Source organism: Atta colombica, unplaced genomic scaffold, assembly GCF_001594045.1.
Source record: "Atta colombica isolate Treedump-2 unplaced genomic scaffold, Acol1.0 scaffold273, whole genome shotgun sequence".
In the NCBI taxonomy this organism is placed as follows: domain Eukaryota; kingdom Metazoa; phylum Arthropoda; class Insecta; order Hymenoptera; family Formicidae; genus Atta; species Atta colombica.
The window spans coordinates 62,067-62,776 of record NW_017259374.1 but is presented as its reverse complement, the minus strand read 5'-3'; positions in this window follow the sequence as shown (position 1 = coordinate 62,776).

The window sequence follows — 710 nt, the reverse complement described above, 5'->3', positions numbered from 1 at the left end:
TGCGAAACTGTTGATTTAAATAGATTAATAATATTTAGCTTGTTGCATTGAATTTTAATTAGTGCTTTTACATTTCAAATTGGTTACTAGATTTTATTTCTTGCTAACTTTTGCTTACCGCGTATATTTGGCAATATACTATGGCTTGATATACATATATATATACATATATATATACTTGAATCGTAGACACTTCAATTTCTAAAAACGTGAAATAGTCTTATCAAAATTGTTACTAATTTTTATTATTTAAATTCATCAAACTCTCAGTTAATCTGATTTTTTTGGCTCGTTATCGTAGAATATATAAGTACATGTTATCGTGTAAAATATATTACAGTAAAGTATGACACTGAAGCTTTCACCAGCGACACCTTTCACCTACGACAAATGATATTATTAGAATATATGTATATATGTATATTTACAAAGTGTCCCGCGAAACTTCTTCAACCGCCCACAGGAAGGTAGATGGGCTCGAAAAATAAAAATCCTTTATCGTTTAGCGATATTCGAAATATTAATGTTTGCAATTGTACTAATGAGAGCGCGCCGATAGAACCACTCCGGCCACTCGAAGTATAACCCGGTCTTTTACAAACATAGGCTGCACCGGCAGCATGTTGGAGAGATAAGAGAAAAAGTACGCCATTGCTTACTTCTATACTTCGAGCAACCGGAGCTTTTCTAGCCGGCGGTTGGAATCTCGC